At 38.1% G+C, this 24,189-nt stretch overlaps 1 long non-coding RNA gene across 1 annotated transcript; it reads left to right on the top strand.

The window, feature by feature from the left end:
* Positions 1 to 534: 534 nt before the first annotated feature.
* On the top strand, positions 535 to 17,193 carry LOC112160974. The gene is made up of 2 exons (XR_002921760.2): positions 535 to 802; positions 17,080 to 17,193. It is a non-coding gene; the product is annotated as an uncharacterized LOC112160974 (long non-coding RNA).
* The last annotated feature ends 6,996 nt before the right edge of the window (positions 17,194 to 24,189 follow it).

Here is a 24,189-nt window from a genome sequence, read left to right as displayed (position 1 = left end):
ATATATCGCAATATCGATATTTTGGCACACCCCTAGTTTCTGGAGGGTATGAATTATATCACCTTAACGGTTGTGTAGCTTGCGTTTTGCACGTTTCGTAGCAGAAAACATTGCGCCTAAGCAGTAGAAAGACTCAAAAGTGCAGTTACACTTCAGAAAAAAAAAAAGTTTACAAAAGGGAGGGGTGTAACATAAATCGGGGGCTCTTCCGGGCACATCATGTACAATTTTAAGAGTTGTGTGAGACTTTCATTTTTATTTTGAAGCTAGTTTTTAATGCTTCAACACGGTCTCATTTAAGAATGGGAATGCTAAGATTTTTATGATTCCAATTCAATTCATGGTTCTGTTTAACTTTCCGATTCTTTATCGATTCTTATTTAAAGAAAAGGAAAACAAAAAGTTCAATTAGCTTTAGAGAAGTACAATGCAGGACCATTAAAATTAACAATTCTTTTGCACAAAAATCCTCTTAATATCTACATAGGCTTCCAGAAAAAGTTTACAACAACAAGGATGTAACATCTTCTTTTTCTAGAGAGTCACAGGATTTCTAGACCCTTTACCAATACTGTACAGGTACCCCCTCTGGACAGTTGACAATTTCATTCCATGGTCACAGAAAGACAGAAAGTCACACATAATCACCTATTTGACAATTTTGGCTTCACTAATCGACTTATAAAGCATGTTTTAGAACTGTGGGAGGAAGCCGGAGTGCCCGGAGTAAACCCACGCATGCATGAGGAGAACATGAAACTCCCCATGTAAAGGACTTGAACTGGGGCCTTCTGACTGTGAGGTAAGAGTGCTTACCACTACACCACCATGCGGCCTCATTTCCTGAATGTAGGACTGCAAAGCCCTTTGAGTAGATTTGAGAGTGAGTGGTAGATCTCACAGTGCTTTGTACAACTAAGATACTGCAGAAAAGGCCCTACAATGGTGCAGCCCCTTTACTTCACTTACTGTTTACGAAAAATAGCAAGTAAAATTCTACTGTTCTAGTTCAGGGTTTTGAATAACATTTAAATTAACCCAATAATCCAGTAGTAATCCCAAAGGAAAACATCAACGCTGTGGTTTTGACCACAATAAAAAATAGTAACAATAAAAAATGCATGCATGCACCCATGTCACCTCTTGGGAATACAAAAGCTGAAAAAAACAGAATAATTAACTTTATTTTACATTTTAATTTCTATTGTACTTGTTTGCTTTGTTATTTTATTGTGTAATTTTGGAAATTTTACATTGAAGATGATAGTCTTAAAAGAGGAGGGAAACATGCTTGCAATACTAGACATAAATGATCATTTTTATAACATATACTCAAAGTCTGTGACAAATACTTTTTCTGACCATGCCTAAAAGACTGTCAACAACTTTAGCATTAAATATTTGAATCCCACCAAAACCACAGCTAGCCATTGATCCCTGTTTCTACATGGCTGCATATTATACTGCTTCAAACTGTATTAACTCACTTTCTTCTCACCAATAAACAAATACAAGAAAAGAAAAACAAAGAGCAAGCACGTAATCATGTTCAATCACATCAAAGAAGAGTTAAAGTTAAGTGAAGGCTGGGAATGAAAAAAAAAGCAGATCAGGGCAAAAAAGAAGGCAGTAAGCAGAAGCAAGAGGAAGAATGAAAACCAGCAGGGCAAAAGTGTTTGGCAAGCTAATTCCCAGATATCGGCTCTGCTTTGATTAGTAACTGGAGGGAACCTTTTAATGAGAGGATTCTTTAATCAAACCCCAACATAACACAAAGCTATCGCTTGCGTGGAGCTTCAGACTTCCTCCCCTGCGCAAGTCAACAGATGATGATCCTGCTGCTCTCCCCCAGACTGAGAAAGTAATCGCGTGTTCTACTATGTTCAGACACTCCAGTAATTTATTATCTTCAGTGGTCTTATTTTGCCAGATTAAACCTCCTTTCTGGGAGCTTAAGACGCTGTCTATTGATGCTCGGCTTGGCACGGTGAAGGCAATAATGTGTCATTGTGGAGCGTAATTGTCTCCAATACCTGTGATTTTCTGCACAGACCCCTGTGAAAAAGTCTTCCGGGAAAAGAGTTTGTTGTTGCTAGAAAGTGACGGGGCCAACTGCCAAAAGGGTAGACCATAATATCTGGAGAAAAGAGGTGGAGAGTAGATGGAAGGAAAAAAAAAGAAGTGAGATCTTCAGAGACAAACTGTTTGAGGTGTGTTAAATGTACCAAATACCACCGTGTAGCGCTGGTGTGGCGAGCTACAGGGCTTGTCTTAGTGGTCTCCAGTGCGCTCATTAGGAAGCAGGGACAGCATCACAGAGCCCCTCCCTTCCCAAGAGAAAGAAAGCAACTAATTAGAGGTCTGTCCTCCTCCCTGACACATCCACATCCCCAGTGGAGCCTCACAGAGAGCCACTAGTCTAACTCTGCTTGTGGAATGGCAGAGCTTAGAAGTGGCTTGAAGTAAAATTCAGCTAAAATGCGGAAAAAAGGTGTTTTTAAGCCAAATTTGCAAAGATGAGGGACAAAAGGCACTTTGTGAACAGTTCAGACCACCAAAGAAAACATAATTTTACACAAAAAACTGGTTAATTTAAAGTCAAATGTAATGCTTCTTTCATTTGAGGAAAAAAAAGGTTTTAAAATAAATAACTTTAATTGACATTTTTTGTTTCACATGAAACAAAAAAAAAAATCTTTTAAATCCCTTTATTATTACATGAAAAAGCACTATATTCCAATAACGCCAACAAAAATTCAGAAAAAAAACGAGAAACAATGTTAAAAAAGAACTGTTGTCTTCCACTGCCTCAGATGAATCAATGTTCATGATTTAATAATAAGAGAAAATAAATATAATAATAAAATATGTTTATTGGAGAGTGCAAAAACAAACAAAAAAGAAACAGTTGAACTTAAAAAAACCTTTACAAACATACACGTTTTATCCACAACTGTAGATCATACATTCTACATAGGATAAAAGGTAGCGGTTTGTATCTTTTTCTCTCACGCGATTTCATACGCATCTCGATACATGGTCCACGAATCGATACATAAAGGATTCAACTAACTTTTGGAGATACGATACAGTCTGATTCTTTTACCAAAAATGCTAAAATCTAGATATTTCTTATTCATGTGGTTTTTAAAGCTATAAATAACAATGTATGGCATTTGATCGAGAAATGTATTCAGGTATATTTGGAAGAAACAAGTTTATGGCTGGACGTCTTTTTGTTTGCATCACATGTACATTAAGACAAAAACAGTAGAAAAAAACAGAAAAAGAAACTGCACTTTGTCAGAAATTGATTATTGATTCTATACCTTTTAACCAACATAATCTTGTTCATATTTGTAGTTTTCAAATGATATAGCACTTGCTCGATCAATTTTCAATACGTTTACATTTACATCCCTAATAAAAGGTGATTTTTTTTAACTTCATTTTCTGTGTCATCTGATGTAAAACTGCAGAAAAACTGTAAAAAAAAAAAAAAAAAAAGAGTCACTACATTAGAGTAAAATCTAATTGAGATGCTCCGGCATGGACTAAAACAGGCTGTTTGTGCTTGGAAATGTGTCAGTGAGGCAACATTAAAATAATGCTGCAAGGTGGGTCAGAATTACTTCACTGTGATGTGGAGGACTGCTCACCACTTCACAGTGAATATTTGCCTAAAATGTGTGATTGTAGTTGTTGGTGCATAGAGGGCTTGATTTAAAGGAGAGGAGGTCAAAGTGTTTTTGACATTCTGGCCACAGAAAATGATTCTGGAATTAGAGATGTTTCCTGGGTATGCACTGAGCAGATGGATGAGTCAGGTGAACATCAACATCCTATGTCTGCATGGACTTTTTTGAAGATGGTTTTTAAACTGCAACAGTTTTAAACCCAGATAGTGTTTGTGAAATATGTATATCTATTATTAAAAATTTCAATAAAAACTTAAGCCCTCCACACTGCTGCACTCTCAAACCAAGGTCTGCTGGATGAGCTTTACTATGTGATTAATTAGTCATAATGCTTTATATGTAAGGTTTGTTTTTAAACAACACACTCCTACAATTTCCCTGAAAGGGAGTTTACAGAAGTAGATTATAAATCGTTTCTAAATTTAAATCTGAGTTGTTTACTTACTGATGACCTTTAAAAAACATCTAAACTGAAAACATTAAACAGAAGATTAAAGAGCAGTAACTTAGCCTGCGTTTACACCGCTAGCCAAATTGAACTAAATCCAATTTGTTTTTTTAGGTCATATCAGATTGTTTTTTAGGACTATCTGAATAATTCAATAGTTTTATCCAATCTATGTAACTTGAAAGTTGTATTTGCATCCAATCTTTGTCCACTTTTGACTCTGTTTAACCCGGTCTCAAATATCTGAATCTTAGGTCACTTGTGTGAAACTGCTGTAAAATCTGTCCAAATGGTAAGCAGGAAAATCAAGTATTGCTAATAGTTTTCTGTGATTCCGTCTTTGTATCATGATGAGCTTTTTTACTACCTAAAAACAACATGAAAACATTCAATCAGTGGTAGACTGAACAGTTTGAGGCCCCAGGCAGAGAATAACATGGGGTCCTCTGCAGCGATTGAATGTTTACTTGAAGGATGGAACAAAACATGACACTAGAGTGGCGTTAATAAAATACATAAAATAATAAATACATTAAAAATGGCCTTTTGGTACCCCTCTTTTTGTCTTCCCTCTCCTTTTCTGTCCATTTTCTTTTTGACTTTCTTTATATTCTTCTTCAGTCTTCCTGCATATTAGTTTTGTTGTTGCTTAACTTATATTGTTAGAATTTCGTATGAGAAGATTTTCTTATTTGTATCTCTTCTTGGATGGGGGTGGGGGACTGGGACTCTTTCACGTCAGCAGTCTTGTACCATTTTGGTAATTTGGGTTGGGTATGACAGAATTAATAATAATGGGTAAGGATATTATTTTAAATATTTTTTTAAGTAGGGCCTTCTAGGTGTTGGGAGGCCCCAAGCAATTGCCCACCTTTGCCTAAGGGTAAGTCCGCCCCTGCATTCAGTGCAAATTCCACCATTATTCACATTAATCTTGGTGTGCACTGTTTGGAGTGCGCACAACATAAATGTGGGTATTCATATTGAAATCTAATAAAAATGATATTCTACAGTGTGCCATTAGAGATTATCTAGTGTACTGTGGGAGGTTATTTCCTTCTAAATTTTGGTCTAAAAAACATGAACCATTGTCAGGATATCAGTTTTGGTTTTATCCAAACTGTCCCAGGTATCATACTGGGTAAAAAAGATCATAAAATATTTGTTTTCTTTGGGTTTTTTTGATAATTGTTCAAGACACTTTATTAAAAATGACTAAATATTGTTAATAGAGTTTCTTTTTTTTGCTTTGTCTTTGAATCTTGGATTAATCTGTGTATTGTGGTTGTTTTCAATAAAAAAAAAAACAATATACTTTAGCTCAAAAAAAGGTTCTAAATGGGATTGTTTGAACATGTATCCCAACAAATGATCTTGACCAGCAGATTGTGTTTGTACATTTAGACCTGTAGTGTAAGCAACAGGGAATTGCAGTCATCTCCAACAATTATCACTTAAGCTGTAATCATGAGTCAGTAGAGCGTGGATTTGATTCCACAATAAGATGAGGAAGGAAAAGCTTTAATATGATGATGTGGACCAATCCAGTTTGTGCAGTTTTTAAGAAAGTCAGTTTTAGTACATGTGATTGTTGTTTTTCCACAAATATAAAATGTAAAGTTTTTATCTACAGAAATTTTAGGTTCAGGAGCCACATAGGCCATGGAAATGAAGGTAGACATATGTTCTCTAACTCATGTTTATTTTTACCTTCCTCATCTCTCCCGACCCCATTTATGACAGAGAAATAAAATGGGGAATTTTGTTGTTTGCAGCTAAAATTCTAATAAATTCCAATATGGTTTGATCAAATATTGGGATTTGTCTGTAGTTTTTTAGCTTTCTTCTAAAATGATGCTGCACAGAAAGCTGTACTGGGTTTGATTACTAAGGCAAGGGCTTTGCTGCTGATTTTATTGATTGTGACACTAAACTGCAAGTTTACCGGAGAAAATCTAAGACTCCCTCTCCGATGCCAATGAATCAAAGGCTGCAGTGGGATGAATACAGAGCTTGTTAGCCGCTCTTTGCAGGGAACCTCTCCCTTAAACATCTGACAGCCTCGATCTGATCGATAGCCGTCTTTCTGTGCTGTGCCCGTCTCTGCTCGAGCTTGTGACTGAGCTAAGCTCTGAATGCTTGAAGCAGATGGACAGAATTGCTCCGCAGGGATGCTCGTCTTGGAGAGAGTGCTGACTAAAAATTACATGTATATGCTCGTAATTCGTTTTTAGAGTGAAGAAGAAGGATTTGAGCAGCTAAATAAATAATCCTTCTTTGATTGACTTTGTTGCACCTTTTGGATCTTATGCCACAAAAAGGACATTGGAAAAAATGTTTGTTTCTACCTTATACTTTACTGAAATGAAACAATAGAACAAAAGTAAATATGTTTAATTTGAAAGAATATATTTTGAAAAATCCTAAACTGTAATTTTAACTAAAGCACAGTTTCAGTCCAATTGCTGGCAGTCATAATAACAATACTGTATTTTTTAAGTGAAATATATGTGTGTATGACAAAAGATTGGTATCTTAAATTTAAAAAATTGCATGTATTTGTGACACATAAATACAAATACTATGAGTTTGAAACAGCTGGACATTCAGGGCTTCAAGTGAGGAGACATTTTTTTTAAGTTAGAAAAATGTAATAATCAGTTTGAATAGAACCTCGTTTTTTATTTTTTTTACACAATTTCTTTCACTTCAGGGTCTCTAAATGAGCAGCCCAGAAGGCATTCAGAATCCAGTAAAAATTACTGAGGTTTTTTTTTTTTGTTTCTTCATGAAGTGTTTGGGTAGTTCTGGTTCAGAGAAGCAGTCACAACACCTTATTTTTGAAGAATGTGAAGAATTTATCACAGTATGTGTGCTTCATAAATTGTTAAGTTTAAATGTCATTTCTACAAACTGTAATCAAATCAAAGCAGCAGATTTTCTAAAAAGCCAGTTGTTACAAATGGGGAGTTTGGGCCTAACCCGTTTTTTATTATTATTATGAGTCACTCAAAATGATTTCAAATTAAGTTTAAATTGCAGTTTTCATTTTGTGTGGGAATAGATTTAAACTTAAGGTTATCACTTTGCACTGCTGTCAATGACCTCATAAGTGAGCAGCTGAAAGTAAAAGAAAATATAAAGAGACAGTCGTCTCAGTGAAGATCAAACTGAATATCACATCAAAACAGAATATAAGGAATACAAAACCTTTCTGACAACACGTGATGAATGTAAAAAACATCAAGACGCAGCAGATTTGTTCAAGCTGACAACTTCAAACAGTTCACTTAAATAAAATATTATGACTGCCCTGAGTAGCGTGTTCTCTCAGGTGTTTGCCTGTAGATGCACCTGGCGGTGGTGCATTTACACGAGGGGATCAAGGGCAATTGCCCAGGATGGAATGTCACTGGGGCAACATGAGGAGCTATGCAACATTTTTTTTTAAGTTTCCTGTCTCTACCTTCTACTTTACTTTTGTCCTTTTTTTTTCCAGTAAAGTATATTTTAAAAATTTCTTGATCTGTAACTTTGACTAAAGCACAGTTTAAGTTGGCTTGAAGTCCAACACATAAGTCAGTCCAGTCATTGATCTGGAAAACAATTTGGTCCCTTAAAATTTAAAGAATTGCATGCATTTGCGACAAATGAATACATTAAAAAATTTTAAAAATCAATAAACATTTATTACACAGTCGCATTATTACTGATCATTCAGATTGCCACCTCAAATGTACATTTGTTTCATTTTTTTGGAATTTATTTGACTGAAAGGTCCAGCAAGAATTAATGATTTATTTGCTTTAGCTTTATTGGTTTTAGTCACTTTTTACAAATAAGTTGTATTTAATCACTTAAGGCCAATTGATGCAAATATGAATCAGATTACTTCCGGTTGCATAAATTCCTTAATTTACTTTGAAGCAAAAACGAAAGTAATTTTAAAAAAATCATAGCTGGAATATATATTTATTCAAATTCAATTAAAACAAAATACTTGTTTTTGTTGAGTTCAAGCTTATTTGCTAGATCAAGTTTTGGTGTTAAACCGATCTGCTTGGGATGGAGACTGGGTTCTATCCATTTGGGTCCTTCAACGACCACATTCTGAACCGGTCTGCTGTGATAAAGTATCTCCTAACTATAAACCAGATCTTGATTTGTTGACTAAAAATAAACTTTTCTGCCTTAAGCTCATTTTATTACAGGTAAACTAGTCTAAAAAGTGAGGATTTAGTGCTTATTCAAACAACATCATTTTTCCCATCTCATAATAAAACCCCCGTCATGCCGGGGGTTAGATGGCTGAACTGAACATCTGACATGAAGCATTGAGGACAACAGCACATCTGAAGAACAACTGTGTGACAAAGGGAATTTTCTCCAACATGAATGGTGTCTGGTGTGAAAGGGAATAAAAAAACCCTCCCTCTTTCCTGCTTCCTTGGAGGAAGAGGAGGGACAGAAGAGGTCCTCAAGGTGCCTCTCATCCCAGCGTCCTGCTGAGCTGGCCTCTGTGAGTCCCACTGGGCGCTGGTCTAAATTAGCTGTGGCTTGCTGTTAAGTCCCTGCTTAATATGCTCTTGACAGAGAGGGAGAGCAAAGACGAAGAACACACTGGAAACAGAAGCTGGGGGAGAACGAGAGGAGCGGCGAACAGACATCAAAAGGATGTAGAGGATGAAGCGAATAGGAATCAATGTGGGATATAGAAGTGTGGTGGTGTTGGGGGGTGAAGTGCCTTAGTGTCTGTGAATAAGAAAGACAAAGGCTGGATTAATATGCTGAGACAAAGAGGAGGACGGAAGAGAGGTTAGATAACGTGAAGGAGAGAGGAGGGGAAACAACCAAAAAAACTTCAAGGTTCTATATTGAGTTGTTGGTGGCAGTATCAGAGGACCTGAGTAGAATAGCCTTGGCATTGCCTCTTTGGCCAATTAATGTGAAGCTGTCTGGGTCCAGGGAAGCTATTAGACTCTGGAAGAGAAAAACACATTAAAAAGAAGAGGAAGAAAGTTCAGTGCTGCCTTCCCACAGTGCTGCTTGTATGTAAAACCCCTTGTTTTTCCTGACTGAATAATAGTCCTCATTCCCCTCCCTCTCTCTCTCTCTCAAAGCCTCTGGATGTGGGCAGAACATCTCTGCTTTATTAACCATCTCACTAGAGACAGGACACCCTCGCCGACAAGCAGCAGCCTTTATTAAAGTTGCCGCCGAGTGGAAAGGAATGAGCATTGAGATTCAAATTGAGGGAGACACGAAAACGCGCCTCGGCCATAGCTTTAGTTAGTTAGCTGAGAGGAAGAATTTAAATTGATGTTAATCAAACAAGCAACTGTTTTCCTTCTTCTTTTATAAGCACTTCTAGTACTCATGCATGCAGGGTGTGTACAGCAACTACAAAGAACAACACGGTCATAACAGCCGTGCGCATGCAGAGTAGTGTGAGCATATCCGGGTATAGAAGTCAAGTGCTGATAAATCTTGGGCAAACATGCAGGGATGCACACAATTAACGTGTGGGGCAAAGATGTCTACATGTTAATGCAGAGAACATAAACACTTCCACAACAGCAAATACAATTTGCATATGCTAATGTTTAGGAAAGTAATTCAAGATTTATTCTTCAAGGGTATTAGTTTGGTTGTTAACCAATAAAGCAGGTGTTATGCAGAACCAAGCCGATTATCGAGACCAATGAGGTTTGCAACCTTTAGCACGTAAAGAACCATTGAGTAGGAGCCACCAATCTCCCTTCACCTTTAAAAAAGTTGTTTTTATTGTTTTGTATTTATGTTACAGTCAAAATGAAGACACCAATATGTAAAGTTATCAGATTTTGTTTTAGATAAATGAAACAAAGAGAACCTGTTGAGAAATACTGATTGGTTTATAACTTTTGATAGAGTTATAGCTTCCTTTCAAAACAAAAGGCTCCCTGTATATCAAAGGAACACCTTAATACAGCAAAAGTGGTACGAGGTAGTGTGAGGTAATTACGTCAGCAGTAATTTAAAAAAAAGGAAAGCAAAAAAATATATACACATCTTAATTTGTTGCTGTAGGTGCATCTCGGCCAATAAATAACAATTTAACAAACTAAAATGAATTCAGAGCTGATTATTTGACCCTTACCTTATTTTTTGGATCATCTAACACGGGGGTCGGCAACCTGCGGCTCCGGAGCCGCATGCGGCTCTTTGAGCGCCCCCTTGCGGCTCATTGGCACTTTTACAAAAATGTTTGATAATAGCAAGAAATGTTGGAAGGAAATATATTGTAGCGATTTGGGTGGGAGCAGAACCAAGTAGATGATTGGCAGCTTTGATTCCAGAGATAACTTGTGTCCAATACATTGCACGACCTCATGTGCTTGGATGAAGAAGCGTACACACATGTCAAGCTAATCAGATGGTGTCAAAAATTTGACCACCATTTATTTTACAGCGCGGGACCACAGAACAGTCGACACTGTGAGGAGCGTCACTCATACACACACCACTCTCACTCATGGTGCCGGTAAAACACTCAAGTCCCATAATGCAACACAAGAACAGACACTAACTCCACCCACTAACAAGGAACTATTTCTAAATTAACAGTCAGGCTGCCACAATATTTTTGTTTTAATACGATTTCTGTAGGAGGACAAACATGACACAAACATCCTTTACGTTTTCCAGTTGTTGTGAGATGAGTGTAGATGCTTCCACGCCGTCTGAGTCAGCGCACAGCAGAATTCCTGCCCGTGCGTCTGGAGCGCACGTGAGCGCACGTTGCTACGCTGGTTTTTAAGTCGGGTCACGAGCTCCACGTACAAATCGGCACGCATTGAGCGCGCTGAATCTTCAATCCGGTTCAAGATTTCCACGCACAGTCGCGGCAGCTCAGACCTGTGACTGTGCGTGGAAATCTTGAACCGGATTGAAGATTCAGCGCGGGAGCTGCTTGTGGGCGGAGTCTGCTTCAAAGCACAGAAGTACCAAACGTGATCACGAAGGAGAAATGAATCATTACGGTTTGTGTCCGGTCAGGTTAATATGACACCAAGATGAGATGAGCGCTAATGAACAGTAGAAGAAGAATAGAAGAAGAATCTCCTCCCCGCCACTGCGTGCGTGACCGCGCTGCTCCGGTGTGGATATCACCTGCTGAGCGCGGCCGATGTGCAGGTCTCATCCACCGGCCGCGTGCGGTGCGTGGCGGGGAGGAGATTATCCTTCTATTGTATTTTTACTGTTCATTAGCGCTCATCTGCATCTACAACAGGGAGAACCGAAAGTAAAAGTGTTGAAAATCCCCCAAATCTTTCTGAAGACTTTTGTTTTCACAACTCTGTCCTTTTAAATGTCTGACTAAAAAACTCACGCGCGCTCCAGACTTGGAGGGCAGGAATTTAGGTGTTCACGCGCTTATATTGACTCTTCATTGAAAGGTTTCACTTGATTGAAGCGGCCAGTGTGGAAGCACCTTAAAGGTGCACGTTACATTTTTGTGTTTTTTTTTTTTCAAATCCTCTAAATAAAAATGACATCAAAAATCGTATTTCTTTATTGCATTTCTTTAATTTCATCAAAGCAATGAAACAAACTGTAATTCATTCATATTGTAGTGATGGTCTCAGGCACGCTCAGGCTTGCTGTCGGTCTGGCAGCGCAAGGAATTGTGGGTTACCCGTTCTTTTGCCTGTCTGACTGGAATTGGATTTAAGTTTGGGTTTTCCTCAACGTGTTTTGTTGTCTGACTGTTTAACATTTGTTGAACATTTATGATTTTGTCCTGTTATGTTTGAATTCTTTCTGCACCTGGAGTGAGAATGAGGGAGAGACTGATCAGGACCCCCCCCTCGTTATGTCATTGAGGGATGTCAAAATAAAAGCTCAAATGTTCGTTATTGAGGCTACTCAGCTTTTGTCAGATAGTTTGATGCTGCAATGTCTTACCAACTTCTCTTGAGGCCTAAAACGAAACTTATATGACACAAAGACACGCAGCAGGAAAATAATCGTTTATACGACACATTTTCCACGTGTTACTTACAGTATAAGACTTTTATAAGCCGTTTCAAATTATGCGGCTCCAGACATATTTGTTTTTTATTGTATTGGTCCAAAGTGGCTCTTTCAACACATTGGGTTGCCGACCCCTGATCTAACACACCTAAAACCCTTGAATTGTGTTTAATAACGTCTGGCTCACACCAGCGCTTGTGCTGTGCAACGATCGTTTTGGTGTCTGGTCTATTATTTGTGCAAGCTACGGGCCATATGCGTCAATCCTGGCAAAAAGTTACGCCAAGACACTCAAGGAAATCCATTAAACTTTCAAAATAAAACCAATTTTTCACAATAAAACACAGCAATTGACAAATGTGAATTTTGTATCTAAACAGATTGTAGAGATGAAAATAAACACACAAACAACACACAAAAAACAAACAGACACACACAGATGTTGAGACACACACGTACATACACAGATTAATATGGTGGGTTGACTACGGAGCGTGGGGGTCTAAAAACACAATCGATGAGAGAGAGGCAGGAAGCAGTTGACAACAAGTCAAGATGAACAATGTCAAATTAACTGAAGAAGCTCTAAGTAACAGCTGAGCAGAAGCGCCTGTCGTGAAAAAAATATGTGTCTGGTGTTAACTGGAGGTGATACCGCATGCACACCACTTCGTATCCGGTTTGAACCCGGCATAGAACAGATCACCTTATAATACATTGCAAGGAGGGATGATGCAAAAACTACAGCTACAAGAACCCCAGCGTCTAAAAGAAACGGACATCTGTAAAAATTTACTGCAGACAGGACACAATTGGAAGATATATGGTATTGTGTATATGGTACTGTGCATTTAAAATTAAAGTTTTTATGTTGAGCACTGTTGACTCTGTGGAGAAGGTGTGTTTGTGTTGGCCTGGGGGAGATGCTGGTGGTGCAGACTCGTCCTGAAAGGGCCTGTTCTCACTTTATGACATCAACTCATGAGGACCCACTCGTTTTGAATGGATCAATATACTACTTTGGGATTGTTTATAGTGAGGAATGAACACTATAATACACCAAAATCTCAAAAAATTGATCTTGCATGGTGTAGGACCTTTAATTTTGAATTCTGGCTCTCTTTACTGACTTCTCAATGATTTTATGTAGTACATAGTACTCAATCAGTCAAAATGCTCCCCTTAGGTAAACTACGAAGCCAGGTGATTTAACAGATTTATTTTGCCATACAGCCCAAAAATATCTTACTTTTAAAAATAAGAAACCTTTTATTTTTCTTAAACTAGAGAGCCACAAAGGAGTGTTAAAGAGCCACATGGATCCAGAGCCTCAGGTTGAGCCCCAATCAAGACAATAGTACCACACTTGAACTGAAACAAAAATCCTTCAATTATCTGCATCCTTGCAGTCAATCGGGTTGTTTAAATCTGGTGAGAGGTTTGATGTAAAATCAAAGAAACGCATTTCCTGAGGAAACACCTGAGCTTATTGAAAAAAAAAAAAAATTCTAGACTGTTTCCAAGAAGCGAGACAGAGTCTTACAGGGTGTGCTACATCAAGAAAATGTTCTTTCTGACCAGAATACTTCACATTTCAGACAAAGTTTAAGTGCACAACACCTATAAAGTCTTCATAGGGCCCACCCATTGGGGAAAGCAGTGGGGAAAAATGGAGAACATGCAACAATTTAGAATGACGGGAAAAGAAAATATATGGCTGTTCTTGAGCTGCCCTGAGACAGACTGGCGACCTGTCCAGGGTGTACCCCGCCTTCGCCCATCAGTAGCCGGGATAGGCTCCGGCACCCCCGCGACCCCGAAAGGGACAAAGCGGTCAGGAAAATGGATGGATGGATGGATGTTCTTGAGCTGATTGATGCAGACAACTACATCTAATTCCCAGAAAGTGCTGGGTGAAAAGTGATAATCCACAGTGATAATGCACACCTAAAAAGAACTTCCGGTCACATAGCCCACGTGGTCTATATCACTGTGCAGGCTTCTTTAAAACTTTGCTTCATCGTCTGGAAAAAAAACAAGCGGTAAAAGGTGAACTTTCTCTCTGAGCTGAGATTTAATAATCATATCGTGACGACTAACATATGTATTGCTTTGTTTTGCCGCTGCAGTCAAGGTCAGTACCGGTTCAGTGTTGTTTTGTCATGTTACCGTGACTACGCGCCATGCCATGCATCAAATAGTCTGCTTTTTTGTGAAAAGGCGAACTAAGCGGAAAAAGAATAAAGTGCTAAAATCGATTGAAAGTTTATTTCTTTTGTAAGTGACCATGATATAGGCGGGATAATGCGCTTCGAAGTGTGCATTATCAGAAATTAACACAGTTTGCGGAAGCAACCGCGAAGGTCTTTCAAGTCTAAAGTGGTTCAAGCTTCAACGATTTGAGTCAGTTTCTGATAATCCACATTTTTTGGGGAATTATCCCAAATAATCTGCTCTAGCATACTCTGTTTTTTAGCATGCATATTATTGGAGTTGTGAAGCTTCTGTGTCGATATTAAACTTTATTTGGTCACTTTTGGCAGAGAAAAGTAAAAACATAAAACATTGCAACAAGAACCTAAAACTTGGCAGAACATACAATCACAGACCATGGATTTGCTCAGTGCAAATAAGTTTAAGAAATGTAATATGTACTGAAGACACAAGTTGAAAAAATCTGGCTGCTTTGTGTTGAGGTTAAGTCGGGTTTTTATCCAGGTGTTTCTCTTAATTGTACAAATTATTGGACCATAATGATACTATAAAATAAAAACATTTCAGGAATTGGTTAAAAAAATGAGCAATTAGAGGTAAATATTCTCTGATGGTAATTATTTAGATCTATTACAGGATGGTTAAACAAGACGGACCTCACAAGGAAATAACGCCTCAACTGAAACAGGAGAGCATCGTGCCAAACAGGAGAAAGTATACTATCGACACAAATATGATCATGTTCATGTGCCAAAAACAACAACAACGGTTGCAAATGTTTCTGGTTTTTCTAGCAAAATGAGTGATGCGACTGTCAGTGCAGATGTGCACTGTCGGGTCATCCCTGAATGGAACCCCCCCTCACTTCGCCCATCTGTCTGTCTCGCGTGCTCTCCAACTCACCAACCGTGTCAGGGTGAAGGACACAAATTATTAGCCAAGCAAACTCCATATTTTGCAGGCAATTTATATCATAAATGTCATCACAGCTTGGATTTATGATTGCAAATAAACAACAAATATTCAGTTTTATTCATGTTATCTCAAACATTTATTTAGTTCAATAGCTAAGCTGTAATTTTGTAGTTAGTAAAGAGTAACAGGGTAGCCTTTATGGAAATTGACCAAATTTGTGGAAAAGCAAAATGTTATGTTTGCTATATATTCAATCATTTGGGGGATTTTTTCTAATAAGGCAGAAGTAAAATTTAATCATTTTGAATATTGACTCCTGAGGCTCAGATCTCAACATTTTCCATCTGTCTGTATTTTGCTCTGCCCGTGTTCCCACAGTGGAATGGCCTTCTGCTCTCTTCTGATCACATCTTTTTCTTCCTTTTTTCAACCTGATTCTCTGTCGCCCACAGAGCTGTCCCCTGCTGCTCCCTTCACAAGTCTTTTTTTTTTTTTTTTAAAGGTGCGTTGTTGCCATCTGTCTCTGGCACAGAAATGCACATTCAGACACACTCAAAGTAAGACACATGCACAGTCTGGCTTGACACCAGATTTTGGTCTTATCTGGTCAAGTATGTTTACCACTACAGCACATCTTGAGCTTACACTGCAAGTGCCCGGTATTTTGCAGAGATTTTTTGAAGGATTTGCCTTGGTATACCATTTCCCATTTGGCCAGCTCGTTGGAGATAAGTGCATTTACTCGATCGTTCCATCTCTGCAAATCAATACCGACTGATAGAGCAATAAAAAAGACAATAAATTATTATGTCAACATTACAATGTGTTGTTGGAAAGGTGGAGGATGTTCTATAAAACACTCCGTTTCTTCCATATTACTGGTTAAGAAAAGCATTTTCTTGTGTGTTTTTTGTTTTATTTTTTATTTTATTGTAATAACTGATAACATTGATAAAAGTTTTTAATCAGCAAATATTTTATTTAGGATAATCCTAATAAATGATAGATGAAAGATTCAAATGTGATATTTTTATGTCGGCTACTTTAACAAGATAAGATTAACTTTTTTCATAAATTTGTATGAAAAAAAAATGGACTGGCAACTTGTTTAGGGTGTACCCACCTTCGCTCAACAGTAGTTGGGTTGATTCCAGCATCCTTGTGACCCTGTAAGGGATTCAGCGCGTTCAAAAGATGGAGTTTCTTTGACAATAATCAAGGTATATTGCATATATACATCATTTAAAAAAACATAAACTCCTCTCCCTGTTAGACTTAGATCAATTCTAAAGAAAACTCTGGTCTATAGAGAATCATCAAAAGAAAAAAAATAGATACATCACTGTGTGGTCCTTGTGATTAACAACCATTAGTGCTCAGCATTAGCAGCAAATCAAGGATTAATGGCAGCAGAGCACATCTAGCCATGTCTGCACAGTTAGATTCAGAAGTGGATCATTTCCTTACACCTCAGGACAGAGTTGAGACATAAAGAACCCACAGAGCTGAACCTCCAGACTGACAATACAAAGAACTGGAGAAAAATTCTATGAGAGTGAGAGGCTGGTTCTTTTGTGCCTTGAGACGAGTTCAGAAAGAAGCTGAGATGCGGACAGTTACTTGGTTACTTGGAAATAAACAGTTTCTTTCATTAGTTCATAGTTCTTTAACTGCATCAATATCTGAATTACCTACATTGAATAACCTCATTGATTGACCTCTTTAGAGATCTTTCTTTTTCCAGCACTGAAGTTGAAATCTTTGTGAAACATTTCTCTCTTTTTTCAGGACAAGACAGGCAAGCCCTCTGTCCACCAGGCAATTTTCCATTCACCCGTGCCATCCGTTTGAATATGTGTTCAAGTTCTGGGAAGCAGAACATTAAAAAGAAGAGCAATCTAACAAGAAATGACACTGTGATTCCTTTCAATTGAGATCCAGCAGAAAGCTGCCCAGATGGCCGAATCAAAAAATAGTCTGGCAGTTGCATCTGGAGCCAGCAGGCCAGATGGAGAGCGGTGCAGATATGGGTTGAGTCACAGGCAGAAGAAGAAGAAAGAAGGAGAAGCATGACACCTATTGTGACAAAGTTGCTTGTTTTTAACTTACTGTATTTGTGTAATGATGAAAACCTGGCATAGGGACAGTTATGCTGACAACATAACACAAAACAATGAGAAGAAATGAAAACATCACTTTCTACACCACCAAGTCAGAGGAATTATGGGAGAGACTCAAATATTTGACCTGTTTGGAATAATGCAATGGAGAGACTCCTCCACATACAGAATAAGGCAGATAAATGTAATTTGGGAACAACAATTCAAACAAAACAAAATTAAAGTTAAGCAGTTTTAAAAAGCAGTTATCCTGATAGCTTTACATTAAATATTGAGCTTCTTACTGTTATCCAAATGAGCAATAAAATAACTTGAGATACATGTAAATTGAGATGTCAATGCCAACATAGGATTTTATAAATTATGTTTTCCTCCTTTTGCAAAATAGATTTTTGTTCAGCCATTTCTTTAGAAAAAGATTTTTAATTAAATCAAATAAAATTATTATTATTTTTTTTAAATATTAAAGGGGATTTCTATCAAACGTTCATTGAGGAAAAAGCACAATAATTTGCAAAATGTTTGCTGATCATTTAAATTAATTAATTCTCTTTGTAAATCAGTAAATTATTATCTTATATTTTTTTGAGAAATTCTAATATTTTTTTTGATTTTTTTTATTCAAAGTCCTCTCTCAAGTTTTATACAGGAAAGGGGATTTTTTTCAAATAAAAAGGTTGTAAAAAACTTCTCTGGATGTACAGATATTTATTTTGTGTCATCCAAAATGAAACAAACATATTTTAGCTGCATTTCTGTAAACATAATAGCATACTTTGAGGTCCCAGTAGATTTTTCTTTTTAGAATTTATGAAACGCAGCAATCAGATGTGGAAAACATTCTAAAAAGACACTCATGACCACGTCCTCCTGTGTGAAGAAGCACTATGCCTCACACCTGCCTCCAGGGTGAGCTTCATGATAACACCTTTTTTTAACCACCAGTCCCAACAAAGGTCAGGGCTACACTTGATGCTTTACACGCTTAAAGTAATTCCTTCTAGAGCTTGTTGCAACACCACCTAACCAACAAGCTAATTAATCCAACCTGTCTTACAACCACCCGTCGAGCCCTTTCATCAACTGCGGTCAGTAGCTGCAGGAAAGGGTCAGTGGCTCCCAAACGCCAGGGTGCTGAAGCGTGAACAGACTGCTGTGAAGGCAATTGCCAGCAAAAACAGAGGTGTCTGCTGTGAAGGACCCGCACAAACAGCTGTGTACATTCCCCTAGTTAGGAAGCAGCCAGGAGTGACTTTACGGTTTCTACATGCAGCCATCCTTGACTCTTTACGTAAAGAAAACACACTTGAAGTCTGTATAAATGTGTTTGAATGCGCAGGTGTTCTTTTTTCTGTAGCTGGATAGTTAAATATGATCAAAACTTTGTGCTGTAAGTGACTCCGTAGTAAAAAAAAGAAAAGAATCTGAGGCTACGACAAGGAACTAATGAATTACATTGAAGTAAATCCCAGAGTTCTGTTTGGTTTAAGGAGCTATTGAAGCTATAACAGGCTACCTCAGCACCATAATGAGCACCGATTCATCAAAGCGAGCAAAAAGGATTATTGCAGGTGCTAGTTTTCTGCATCCTTTTGTTACTGATCGATCTGTGCCTTATTCCACCACCTGTGATGTCTCTATCAGCCATTATTTCTGTGTCTGTGTCTCTGCTGTTATTTAATGGGCTGCTGCTCTCTAAAAAGGGTGGAAAGTTTTTTTTTTCCTTTGAAATTCAATGTCTTATGTATGATGGAGTATTAGGGCCAGTCTACAATTTTTTTCTTTAAATTAGGACTTTAAATCTCGTAAATTTATGTGATTAAAGTCGTCGTAAATGTTAAACTATGAGAATAAAGTCGTAAATATATTACTTTAAAAAGTCGTAAGCTAAATTTATTACTTTTTTTCTCAATGTATGTGTTTCAACGTCTTTTAATTTCGTGAATTTTCAAAAAAAAGTCATACAGTTACAAGAAAAAAGTCATACATTTACGGGAAAAAAACAAAGTTGTTTGTTTATTGAAGTCATGCTTGAGGATAAAAGACGTGGAGCATCTTGTGAAGCTTTATTTCCAGATCAGTCTCGAGAAAAAAACTCTGAACCTTTTTAGTGACTCAAAATCAAATCATTAATAGTGTAGCTGGCTTTCTGGGGTTCATTGTTTACTCTAATCTTGTAAACTTATAAGAAAAAAACTTGTAAATTTACGAGATTTAAAGTAATACATTTTCAACTTTTAATTTTGTAATATCATTTTTTTGTTGTTTTGGTGGCTCTAGTTCTCCGTCGTACTTATGGTATGGCCTATTTTGAATTTAATTTATAATAAATTTGTTTTTTTTTCAGTTAAATTCATGTATTAGGGAAAAAAAAAACAAATGATTTTTAAAGCTGGTTATTTTTTATCCATTAGCAGATTTAAGTTTGTATTTTGTTTTTGGAAAAAGACACAAAGAAGCTGCTTTCATGTTGAGTACATTTTCCTAAACACTTCAACTGTTTCATTCTGCTCTTAGTAGTAAATTCTGAATTGACAAGACATACAAGCTGACAGAGCATTATACAGCCAGTCTACCTGGCCTGCCATGTGAAACCATTATGCAGTTTTTTTTTTTTTTTTTACCTCCTGCTGAATGCAGGTGGGACGAGGGACCTACTTATTATAGCCCAGATGTGCCTGTAATCCATCACTGTCTCCACTACCCAATCACACTCAGGAGGATGTCTAAAGCTTAGGCCCCAGTTGTGTGTGTGCGTGTGTGTTTGAAGGAGACACGGCAGCTTAGTGTGTATACTTTGGTTATCTATAAAGCACAGTAAGCTTCGATTGTGTGTGTGCTCTCTAAAATGAGGCGTTAAAGGCCATAATTTTAAGTAAAAAGGTGTTTGAAGAGTTTGTGGTGCAGATGGCGTGCTAATGTCGGTGTGCTAATTATTCCTGCTGCTCATTATTTGCTCGTTATACAGTAACTGTCACCACTGTCCACTTAAAGCAGATGCATTTAGAAGAATTGAGGAACTGAATTTATTTTTCTGAAAAATCTTTCAGTCTTTTATCTCCTATCAAAACTATTGCAAAAAGCCTTAATGTGATCTTTAAGGTGCTAATTGAGCTCAAACTCGGCTAAATCACAGCAGCATATACATAATCAAGTTCAAGTCTTCACTGCAACTGGTTTCTACGTCAGATTCAAAGGGTTTCTGTTGACTCTTTCAATATTCCTCTCAGGCATTTTCTCCTCACAGCTATTGGCATTTCTGACTGGATATTCCTGTATTTTTTCCCTATGAAGGTAAGTACTTTAATTGACCTATTATTTGTTGTTCATTGTTGAAAATTGCAATTCAGGTCAAAAATCGAGACGTAACTAGATCAGACTTGAACTTTAACAGTCACATGACGTCTTTCAGCACATCAGCCTTTTAATTTCTTGAAAACATTGAAAGAATCAAAGGAGACTAATTCTCTCCCAAGTTAGATCTTTGTAAGTAGTCTGCCTCTAGAAATCTCTCCATAGCTTAGTTCCAATGTACATCAGTCTCATTTAAACAACAGCGAACTTTAACCCTCTTGCATTGGAGCTGTAGCTCCAGTGTCGACATTCCTTTGCTGTTGACACTTTACAGCACATAGTGTTGCAACATGGTGCAAAGCCAATGTGAAAAGCTGTGTCTCCCTGAGTCAGAATCAGCTGATTCACGTAAACGATTGAAGATTTACGGTAGGTCAAGAAATTTGTGTTATTTAGGTTTCATCTGAGACAGCTCCAATTTTAAAGAATTGAGAATCTCAGGGGTGCTGCACGGTGGCGCAGTGGTTAGCGCTCTTGCCTCACAGCGAGAAGGCCCCGGTTCGACTCCTGGCTGGGACCTTTCTGTGTGGAGTTTGCATGTTCTCCCCGTGCATGCGTGGGTTTTCACCGGGGACTCCGGCTTCCTCCCACCGTCCAAAAACATGCTTCATAGGTGAATTGGTGACTCTAAATTGTCCCTAGGTGGGAATGTGAGAGTGAATGTGTGTGTGATTGAGGCCCTGCGACAGACTGGCGACCTGTCCAGGGTGTACCCCGCCTTCGCCCATCAGCAGCCGGGATAGGCTCTGGCACCCCCGTGACCCCGAAAGGGACAAAGCGGTCAGGAAAATGGATGGATGGAGAATCTCAGGGATAGACCTTCTACCAGAGACTGACCATGAAGCAGCGTTTCAGTTATATGCACACATTTTTGATTAGTCTTTGTTTGACAAGCTTTTATTAAGAAGTCTAGACCAAGAAACACCTTTCAACTTCATTTCAAACAGAGTTGCATCTGCTTTCCTCTCTTTTAGTCTTGTCTTAAAGTGATTTAAACTTTATTTTATGATTTTACTGTTCTGCAGCTGGATGGTTCAGTTGGCTGGGTGTAGGTCAGGCTCGCAGGAAACCTGGGTTTGCTCCCCAGGGTCCTTGCGCAAGACCCTCATGCTGCTGCTTAACTGGGTCTTCCTGTGCCTTGAAAATGCAAGTGTTGTGTCAGGAAGGGTATCCGGCATAAAACTCTGAGCTAAATCACCTTTGCGAATCAGTTAGAGCACATTTTTCAAAATGTGAACAATTCCCTTTCTTTTAATGTAATTTTAATCTGTATTTTTTATGTAAAGTTCTTTTAGTTTGTGTATAATTTGGGATATACCCGTCTATCTTTGTGGTTATAGATGAATTCATAACCACATCATACAGTCGTTTGATTCAAATTACCATTTTCTCAAAAAGAAAAAAAAAAAGAGGAATTAAGCTTAACTGAATGGTCTCTTAATAAAAGACTCTGCCTTGCTTTGTTGGTTTACATAGCCTTTTATTTCCCTTTTACACATGAAAGACCAAATCAATACCTACATGCTGTAATGGGCGATTTCGCCTTCAGCTGCTGGCCACACTAATGAACAGCAAGCAGAGATAAGGAGACGCACAGATCAATTTCATCATGTTCCTTTTATGTTGATGATATTTTAGTGTTTTCCCTAGGAGGGCGGATGTTCCTTGTGATCAAGCCACCGTGTAAAAGGTGTGCCTGCTCTCCGTCAATAAAGAACGATTTCCCATTGCAATAAGACCACATTTGCACACCTTTTCTTCCCCGAGCCCTCTAACCTATCTATCTACAGTGATACAGTAATTGCCCAATCAATGCAACTTATGTCAATTACTTCATGCCAAGAAACCAGGAAGCAAAAAACAGGAAACAGACACAATGTGTTAATGCTGCAAACCCCCTGGGGCCAATCAGTCACCGAATCAATACAAGAGATGACTCTGGATGACAAGAGAACGGGTGATATGATCTTTCATCCAGAACCACAGAGGGATCCTCAGTCTATGATAAGTGGCTGTTTTAGTGGACTACAGTTACAGACTCTGCCACTTTTCTTCAAAGTGTCCAGTTAACAAGAGGAGGGAAAAGAGTGATATTTCTGAGTCCACTGCACTGTGGGAAAGCACTGAGCAAAAGAGCGAGTTTCTGTTGTAAAGGACAGGCAATATTCCAGTCATGAGGTGTACTAGAATTAATTAGCTTTTTATTCAGTCCATACAGTATGTACCTCTGTGCCTGATGGCTCCCAGAGCTGTCAGTGGAGTTCATTTTGGCAATTCAGTTAGTCCAGCTTTTTACAGAAAAGCTCTCTGAAGAGCTACTTTTATTTGTGTAATCCAGACAGCCAGCTTTGCATTTCATCTAAAAAAATATATAAATCTAACATTGAAAAGTGTCAATTTTTTCCAAAGATTGAAAGGCAGCTAAAGCCATAAACACTGGTACAAACTGTGAAAGATGTTAAAATTACTGAAGCTTTGATGGAATTTCACTAAGGAAGATTTACTTTACTTTGGGTACAGTAGGTTCTTACACTCTGCACACCACTCATCAATTAAGCCTTCATTCTGAACCAACTACTAAATTCCTCGCGTCACCTTCTCAGCTAATCACAATTTTTGCTTTTAAATGCAAATCCAGTTATCTCTCTATATTCTAGATGGTTTTGCCTCCACCTGGACCAATGCTTTGTCACGGACCTGACCTCAACCACATTCAGCGTCTGGTTCTGGGATTAATTCATCTGAAGTCTGAGTTTATCTCACCAATATTCAGGATTTTGTAGTCCCAGAGCCGAACCTCCACAGACCATTGACTTAATCATACAAATAAAACATTCAATTGCATTCCTTACATGTCTCCTCATTCAAATATTCCTGTAAAATCACCTGAGACACATACAAAACCACATTTACACACATATGTGGTTTGAGACTTCTTCACCTCTCCAAAATGTGTGTATAAGTGATGCATTTGAACGTTGCTAGAATGCTGGGTCATTAGAATTTTTTTTAATCAGCCGCTATGAACTTATGTTGTTAATATTATCTAGTGAAAACTTAACATTTTCCCACTTTCTTAAACTTATATGCCCAATAATTAATATAAAAATTCTAAATGCATTTTTTTGAACACTCAACACTAAAGTTTCTCCATGCTCATCGCTCCCTCGTGGCCACACTTTCCCTGCTAACGCCTTCACCACAGAGCTCTTCCGCAAGCATTGGTTCCCAGTCATGACAATAGCAGGCGGCACAAGGTCTCACTCCAGGGTGTTCCTGGGTGTGGAGAAGGACCTGGCGCTACCTGTAATCACCGTGACTGTGGGCCAGCGCTCCACAAAAAGTTGCATTAGTGGAGGGAGGGAGTGCCGCCATGAGGGAGCGATGAGTTCTAGATCTAGAGGACATAAAAAAAGTATTTTAA

The sequence above is a fragment of the Oryzias melastigma genome, linkage group LG3 (assembly GCF_002922805.2).
Source record: "Oryzias melastigma strain HK-1 linkage group LG3, ASM292280v2, whole genome shotgun sequence".
Lineage (NCBI taxonomy): Eukaryota > Metazoa > Chordata > Actinopteri > Beloniformes > Adrianichthyidae > Oryzias > Oryzias melastigma.
This window is presented reverse-complemented; position numbering and strand designations above follow the sequence as displayed.